The 8704-nt window shown below is 42.7% G+C and overlaps 1 long non-coding RNA gene across 1 annotated transcript; it reads right to left on the reverse strand.

Annotated features, from left to right (window-relative positions):
• Positions 1-844: 844 nt before the first annotated feature.
• LOC108937507 (uncharacterized) lies at positions 845-8464 on the reverse strand. Its single transcript, XR_001966350.2, has 3 exons — positions 6273-8464; positions 6005-6098; positions 845-2547 (listed from the first exon to the last, which is right to left on the reverse strand). It is a non-coding gene; the product is annotated as an uncharacterized LOC108937507 (long non-coding RNA).
• Between the last annotated feature and the right edge of the window lie 240 nt (positions 8465-8704).

Genomic DNA, 8704 nt, shown 5'->3' on the forward strand with positions numbered 1-8704 from the left:
GGCCGGAGGGGGAGGGGACACACCCAGGATGGGAAACGTTGCTTTATTTTGATGTAATCATTTATGTAATCATACTTCCCAGAAATATGTACATTCATACCAGCTGTGGCTGTAATTTCAACAATACTTGTAAATACTAATTACTGTAGTACAATGGTTACACGACGTAATATGACAAAATACATTTGTTTCTCATAAAAATTGCAATACAATAATGCATATGCAAAAAAACCTTTGTATATTAATAGAAATTTTGCAAAAGTACTTTTTTCCCCTCCAAATTCAGCCCCAGTCTTTTTTGAAATGGTAATAAAAAGAATTAAAAGAACAATGTTTGCTTCTCAGCTCAGCCTTCATTTAGTCTTCCGCTGGTTAATTTTCTCGTCATTTATAGATACTTTAAATCATATTAGAGTCTGTGGAAATGCTATTATGGCACTACTGTATCCGTGAAAGAGAGTTCAATGGCATTACAGTTCTATGGTCGTAATTAACCACGGTATTTTTTTTTTTTAATATATATTTCATATCAATCAAAACACTTACGCAATTAGTAATAAGAAAGGATGATCAGAATTATACAATTACAATTACAATGTGTTCCATTATTACTGGATGTTACATAAAGAGATTTTTTTTTTTATCCATCATTATTAAAATAACATTTCATGGACTAGAAAATGAAGTTAATGAAACTGGTTTCGAACGGCTCAGGCATCCCACGAAAGCCCATCCCTGGTGCACACGAGCGCTCCCACATTCCTGGCTTAATGGGAGCTTAGTTCCCCTGATGATGCCTGGGAACCGTGGACATGAGGGGACCGCGGAGCCTTTTTGGAGCGACTCCCAGCCGAGTATGACAGGGTGAGGCCTGGGATGGGGATGGGAGGGGAGGGGGGTCTTAGTGAAAGAAACGGGCCGAGGCCTAATCACAGTCATCCTGGTTCTCGCGCAAGGATTCCGGCTCATTCCGCGGGGATGCACGTAACAGCTTGGGTCATAATCACGTTGATGGAGAAAATAGGGGGGGAAAAATCAAATTAAAATACACTAGGTTTTAGGTTAAGCCTTTTTATTTTTTTAATATTCTTTTCATGGTGTGAGACTTTTCCCCTCAGTGCCCATAAAAACTTTGTTCTGCAGAATTTAAGCACAATTACAGAAGGGGGAAGGATAACAATGGGATATGCTGTAAATGTAAATGGCTGAATTACTACTTCCCACTAAAGCAGAAAAACTGCTTTTTTCCAATAATAAAAGACTGTTTCTCTTTTCATATAGGATGGAGTAACAGAAATACAGAGGGCAGCACTGTAAGAGGGGTTACTTTACCACAACCAACAATTCATTCAGCCTGATTTAATGATCATCTGAAACCTGCAAACCGAATGGTAAACAAATTTCATCACGACTAAGATATATATTATACAATAGATATAACATTATGTAATGATAAAATTCAAAAGAAAAGAAAGTCAAAAGCAGTTTACATATGGAATTATTATGTCAGTCATGGAATTTTGCCAGCCAGGTAAATGTTATGTCCATGTCCATCTGATCAGGCCCTTGTGATCAGTCCTTGGTGCTTTCCAAGGCTCTCTTTACAACCAGTGTCATTTCCCACCAGTTCCATCTGCGACACTGACAGCAGTCATTTTTACACAGTCAGACATCCTCGGTTGATGTCAATCTGGACTTCAAACACTGCTTGAGTTCGCTTCCAAAACCTGGACTTCTGAATTCCGAGAGCCTCAGCTTTTCTCCAAAACGTCTGCTGAACGAATTTTCAGTCTCGAGTTTCTTCCCACACTTTCTTTTGCCTGCTGGGATCACCCTCATCTTGCTGGACATCTCCATCCCATCCTTCTCTGCCTTTGTAAGCCTTCTAAATCTGGAATGTGCCGCCCACAGTATCCTGTATATCCAAGCTTATGATCATCAGCACTGTAACTGTGCTCCTGCTATATATGTTATGCACTACGATGCATTATATTCAGGAAAATGAGAATATAATGTGAAAGAAAGGCAATGCTGTAACTGGATATTAAAATGCCTATTGGTGCTTATTTACTTAAGGCCCGAAGCAGTAAGGGTTTAATTCATATAAATTAAAGGTAAGCATTTTAAATCATAAGTTGCTTGCATAATTGCCGGAACTATAACCCTTACAGGTGTATGAATTATTGTAAAGAAGCTAAAATTTGTGCCATAATGACACCAGTAAGTCTGGTGCCATCTCACCCGTAGGACCAGTTGAAAGCATTTTAATTTACTTTAAAATAGCCGGTGTTATTAAATACCTTTTTGCTATTACTAGACTCAGTGGTCAAGAAACCTCTCCATGCTGGAAGCTGTTTGGTTTCGCTTTGAAGCTGTGGAGACCTAAACATCCAGCCGGTCTGTTTCAGAGGAATATAAAAAGGCATCGATTGGTGGCAGAATTGAGGGGTGGTTTTTTTACCCCCCTTTCCCCTCTCTCTGACCTTCAGGAGCATCAAAGGCGAGACAATCTGACCCCTGGTTAGGGGAGGAGCCGGGCGTGGGCGCCTGTGTGTGTGTGTGTGTGTGTGTGTGTGTGTGTGTGTGTGTGTGTGTGTGTGAGAGAGAGAGAGAGAGAGAGAGAGAGAGAGAGAGAGAGAGAGACTGTGAAGAGGGGGTATATTTCAGTCTCTCTCTACAACCCATTTTCTCTGGCATATAATAACATACACTACTAAACAAGTCCAAATTCAGAATGGTTTAGGTTAAAATCACTTTAAATCCCGATCTCCTGTCACACTGACAGCTTCTGATTGGATGCATTTACCTTAAGCACCAATCACTGCTTAGATGCTGAAAAATCATACTTTAAGCCTCGATAATTGTGCTATAACACCAATCAGATTTGACTTTTTCAATGTTGTATTGGCAGAGTTGATCGCCTGAGTTTCAGGAATATATGACTTCAGTTCACAAGGACAAAGTCATAGTTAAATTCTGCAAATTTGCCCTGTATAACACCTACAATTTAATTTAGCTGGTTTTTCCACTAAATGTACAAATCTTTCAGGCAGATTTATGAAGGCTTGGATATATGTTGTAAACATTCAAACCAAATCATGTGTCATCTTTACAGGATGTTTGCTGTCTGAGGGAATGATGTATTGAGTGAATATGGCATACGGGACGCTGGTGGCTGCAGGACGCCTGTGAAGAAGCAAACCTTGAGCTGTATAATTTATCAAGCAGACCGTACCCTCCACGCGTTAATGGAAATATGAGTCTCTTGCATTTTGACCAAGCTCTGTAGTTGTTGTCTCTCCACGAACACATGACCCAAATGCCTGCTTATGTGCCTTTTACGGGTGGAGGATACTGGACAAGCTTGGTCCAGGAGCTGAAGTCACTGAGATGGGTGGAGGGCTGTGACCTCATCACCATCCTCCCAACTCCCTCTTCTTTAAGTTACAGGCAAATGAATGGGTCCGGTTCATGCGAAGTTAAATGCTCGGCGGTAACCTCTACGCAAATTATTCCGCATTAAACAGATGATTCAAAAATCCACATTTATTATTGAACAATGTTGTCTTTTTCCAACAAAAGGAAAAACTCTCGTATTGATTTTGGTGGCTTTAAGGATAATTACTGCAACATCGTTATTCTTCTAAAGACGGACGTACGGATTAAGAGAGAAACCTCTTACTGGAATGATGCAAATGGAAAGTACACTGGGAAAAAAAAAAACTTCAAAGTGAAAACCACACTCTTGGACGAGATGTCTTAGTTCCAACAATATGTTTCTGCTGCCACATCTATTTTGACACCCCGCCGTTAGAAGATTAATCAAAATCAATACTGCCATCTAGAAAATGGAACTTTAAAGCAGGTAAAAATCCATGACTTTTTTTTCCTCCCCGTTAGCAAAGCTCAGCTTATATTTTGAAGAAAACATCAAATGAAATTATATTCACCATCTCTGCATTATCGATATTAAATAGTCGTCAGCCTACAAAGACAGGTGTCGCAAAAGGGCCTTTTTTTGCGCACAATCGGCTACCCCGGCCACCGCGTGCAGCCCCGTGCCACGCCGGCCCTCATTTAAGGTGTGAAAGTCCGATTTTCCCCCAACACGGATCCATAATTTTCCAAGGAATCTGCAATCGATAAATAATTGCCAGGACAACAGATCAGAAATACTAATCTTGTCCCAGCAAACACATATCACGACGACAAAGATGAGGGCCGACACAAGCGGAAAAACTGCACTTTTCGCATTTTTCGTGCAGAAAAACGGTAAACCGCAGCTTCGTAACAGTAACGTTAGCTTAATAAATCACGTGGTGAGCTGAAGGTACCGTTTCCCCGGGTCACAACCTTTCAGCCTCCCGTGACTCTTTTTAAAACCAAATATGGCAAACAAATAGGACATTAATTGCTATAACCACGTTCGTATCGTGACCTAAGACAGCCGTGCGGAAGAACCGAAAGCAGAGGCAAAAAAAGGACAGAAAATGTTCATTTCCAGCCTGCGATCAACACAGTGAATTAATCCACTTAAACGGAGCGCTTCATTGCCTGATAAATGTAATGGCGGCGCCGAGCGTTAGTCATTAGCGGTGAAATGCGCGCTAATTGCAGTGGAAAGGCAGCGGACCGGCCGCGGCGCAGGTGATGATTAGTAGGGAAGAACGGCCGCGTTTTATAAAACGCGACTCCTCTCCAGAGGCAGAATTAATGACCTTTACCATTCAATGCAAAGCGCCATTAAAAAGGGAACTATATATCAAGGTTCTTTTATAACAAATTGCATTTGAACAATTTGTCTGGTAATTTATGTTAGCACTGCTTTGCATTTCAGGAATTGATTACTGTAATTACTGCTCTTTTACCTGCCCTACGGAAAGAGTCCTTCCCCACGAGGGCCAGAAAAAAAAAAAAAAAAAGACGAACCGGCGGGGATCCTTTCTATTGATACCTGGAGTGAAAAATGATATTTGTTACCATGAAAATATTAACCATAGACATTTTTCTGAAATATTTTACACTATCATTAGTGCTCTCTTCTCTGGACCCTTTAATGCCGCGTGTGTTATTACTCTGATGTACGGTGTTTTTAATGATTTCTTTGCAAATAAACCCACTATGGGGCCGACACACAGAGACGGGCGGAGGGCAAGCTCATAATTTGGCCTGGATGACACTCTCACACCGGGTGTTAAAGACAAGAGAGGTGAAAGCATTGAATGCAGCCAAATGAAGGAAGAAAGAGGAAATAGCAGAGGTGGTGGCCGTGGGTGGCAAATAGAGACAACACAGCTACGTCCTGATATCAAGGGGGAAAAAAATCAAACGCAGTGCTTTTTTTTTCCATTTTGTCCTCGGAATATCAGCATGAGTTATCGACCTGGTCCGAATCCCTCAGATCTGAAGTAAATGCACCAACTGTGCTCTCGATGGGTACATCTTCACGGAAAACCAACAGGCTACCGGCGAAGCAGGGGGCGGGGTGATACCTGGACCATGTGACCGGGACCATGTGACATCATCGATCTGAGGGGGCGGAGCCAGACCGTTGTTAGCTGGGTTCATTTTTCCTGGTCACCTTGAGGCTTCACAAAGACCCAGACAGTAAGCGAAATGATCTCCAGGTTAAATGCGCCAACAGCAGAGTGCGTTTAATACGGAACCACAGTAGTACGCGTGCTTAGCACAGTATGGCACATATTCATCACATAATAATTCATTACAATAATGGATTTTGGGTTTTGGTGTAACGATGCTGGTGTTGGAAAATAGGAGGAAAGTAACGCTTTGCTAATAGTGTACGCTGAGTAACAATCCATTAACGGTGAAGGGCCCCTGAAATGGGATACAGTCATAAGCGAGTGATTAGTGTTTGACCAACTGAAATATGACCTCTGTGACAAGTGACAAAAACAAGGAGTGTCACAGCAACGCCGAGGGCGCGGCAACTGAGGGATGGGTGTCAATCAGGAACAGGCCACGACATCTACACCACGCAGACCTTAAAGGTCACCTCCCGGGAACGACGGCATCGGAGGCTGTTTCCACCTGGAGGGGATCCAGCGGTGTATTAGGAGTGGGAAAACACGGTACTGCTGAGGGAGAGAGAGAAGGGAGGGAGGGAGGGAAAGAGACAGAGAGAGGAGGGGTCGTTCAGGCATCTTGCTCTCCTGAAACAGCAAGACAAACAACCAGTGCTTCGCTGAGGACGATAAGAACCACAATGCATGTCACGGAAAAACATCTTCTTTCTGACATATTCTACTTACAGCTGTGGCCTCAAATATCCGAGTGGACATCTGCAGCACCCGTGGTTCCACGAACTCTTCCCATCCGAGACGATCCGAGCGCTCGGAGAACTTCGTCTCAGCGGTTTCCTCAACCCGACTCCAATCCGCAGAAGAAAGCAATTGAAGAAAAAGGGCTGCGTCTTGCGCTCGTCTGTAGCACGTGTGCCGGGCCGCTGTTCGGCGACGGCGACGCGCGCAGTTCGACAATGCTTCTTGACACGCGAAGGCCTCCGTTGACCTCCCACACCGTAGCTCGCGCCCATGCCCCGCTCCTATAAATTCACAGCGGCGCCCCGTGACGCACCCTTCTCTCGCTGGGAGCCGTGTCACCCTGACACTCTCTGTCACGTCCGAAATGACATCGGGACCTCCCAAGAGGTGGCAGATGTTTCCTACAGGAGAACAGCTGGCGCTCAAAGCGAAACTGAAATTAATACCCATCACACAAATATCAGTCGCATCAGGACATATCGATACATTGAAATTTAATATTCCATACTCACTCTATATCGCAATGCTTTTCTCCCACATTTAGTTTGGTAGAAATAGATATATAAAATATACACCCTTAAGAGGTTACTTTGTTCTCCATAAAAGGTACAGTGAAACCTGTTTTCATATGAAATGAAATTGCAGATTATAAAATGTAATAACGAGATTTCCCAGCATGTTCTGTCTGTTATTGGTTTCATCGTAATAACTAACCAATGGAAAATAAGGGCCGGCAGATGTAATGTAATAGCGACATATTTCTAATTTCAGCACTACGTACAAACACAATAATGCACAGTCTTTACATGGGGCTCGCTTTTGTTATTTCAGCAATTATTTCCTGCGGAAAATAAAACACAGCGGGTGTAATTTTTTGGTGCACTGGATGCTGGTAATTACGAGACATGCTTTGTTCTCCAATTACCGAAAAAATTCGCACTGAATTCGTTTATAATTTTCCGGCACACTAAAGCGTGGCACCCTTGTACATGTCCGTGGCATTGCTCTTTGATTTAGGGGGAAAGAAAAAAAAAATTATATTAGAACGAAGAAATGGTTTCTCCTAACAGGGAGGGCCTAAATGTCATCCTGTTCATATCAAAGCCATCCGGCAAGTCTAGACATGTGCACGTTATGCTGGGTTGTCATAGAAACAAGGCTAACTGTCACCCGAGCTCAATCCATTGATGGTTAAATTTGTTGCTTCATGGGATTATTAAAATTTAAGTTAAAATATTGATTTGACTTTTTCATGCTTGCCTGCTTCACCCTTGGCAGTTCCGTCTAGACGAAAAAATGGGAGCGGTATTTGGGCTTCGGGTTTTCTTGCGTCGAAGCACGATGATGGTAACAAGAAATTTATTTTCATTTCGACAACCACGCTAAGATCCTAGGAGCGCCGAGAGCACTTTGCTTACTGTAAACGCAAACATTTTAATTACATGGCTTGTCAATAGCTCTCGCGAGGGGTTGAAAATGAATAATTCCCATGTCTCTGCCTCTCGATGCTTCCTTTTTAAAAGATCTAATGATGAAGCGCCGTGTCGGGGATCCACTCGGGGACTTACATCTGACTTGCAGCTGTAGTTGAGGGAATTTTGGGACGCGCATCATTACTGCATTTCCACGAGGTACCAGCATCCCCCTGTCAACTGTAGCCGTTCGAGCTGTCATTGTGCAATTTGAATGTCCTGGGTTCGAATCCCAGCTCTACTGTTGCGCCCTTGAGCTAGATACCTATCCGGGATTGATACGGTGCTGCTTCAAAGTATGTGGACCCGATAGGGGTGGCCATTATTCTTATATTAAAGATTAAAATAAGCTTAAAAAATTAATAAATGATAATGATTTTCACACACTTCTCTACTTGGTTAAACCAGTTCAGCTTATTTTTGCACCTGCGCTATTTCTGTGTTTCTACTACACGCACGATTTCCTCAAAAGAAACACATAAAACACACACCGATTATGTCATACGAGAAGCACTCATCTCATTAAACAACCATTTCGTGGTAAAACTAAGGGACACCAGGCCTTCGCATACTTTCAAGCAGCACTGTCAATAATATTAGGTTTATAATAAGAGCATTGGGCCAGCAGGTGATACAGTGGTCAAGGGCTGTTGCCTTGCAACCCAAAAACCCTTGGTTCGAATCCCACTTCCACACAGTACCTTTGATCAAGACCCTTACCCTCAACCGATACAGTAAAAAAAACCCTGCTGTAAAAATCAGTAGATAAACTGCTTTCCTCTTTCCTACATTCCAAGTTGCCTCGGACAAAGGAGTGAGGTAAGTAAAGGCGAATGATAACTTAAAGAACGTTGGTTGTTCTCGTCGCTTTGCTTCAGGAGTACGAAGCAGCAGAGAAAGCGGTGTATTTGCAACCGTCGACTGAGACTTTCTTCCAAGTGGACACCT

Source organism: Scleropages formosus, chromosome 7, assembly GCF_900964775.1.
Source record: "Scleropages formosus chromosome 7, fSclFor1.1, whole genome shotgun sequence".
Taxonomy (NCBI): Eukaryota; Metazoa; Chordata; class Actinopteri; order Osteoglossiformes; family Osteoglossidae; genus Scleropages; species Scleropages formosus.